Genomic DNA, 269 nt, shown 5'->3' with positions numbered 1-269 from the left:
TTTGTAAAAATTAGTTAAACCAAACTGAAGCACTACTATTAAACACTTATCCGTTGCAATTCAACGGGATCCGTCTTTTACATATATACCAATCTGGAGAGTTTTGTGGTGCCCAAGAATGTAGTGGCCAAGAGTGACCAAATTTTGACTGATTTATGTAAGGAGGACAACTCATAACACTGTCGAAATTACTTTAACTAATAATAATCATGAATGATTCAATTAGGTGGGGGAGTGACGTAAGTTTCTCACCATAGGGTACATCCATA

Source organism: Arachis ipaensis, chromosome B04 (assembly GCF_000816755.2).
Source record: "Arachis ipaensis cultivar K30076 chromosome B04, Araip1.1, whole genome shotgun sequence".
Classification (NCBI taxonomy): domain Eukaryota; kingdom Viridiplantae; phylum Streptophyta; class Magnoliopsida; order Fabales; family Fabaceae; genus Arachis; species Arachis ipaensis.
Note: the sequence above shows the minus strand (reverse complement) of the source record.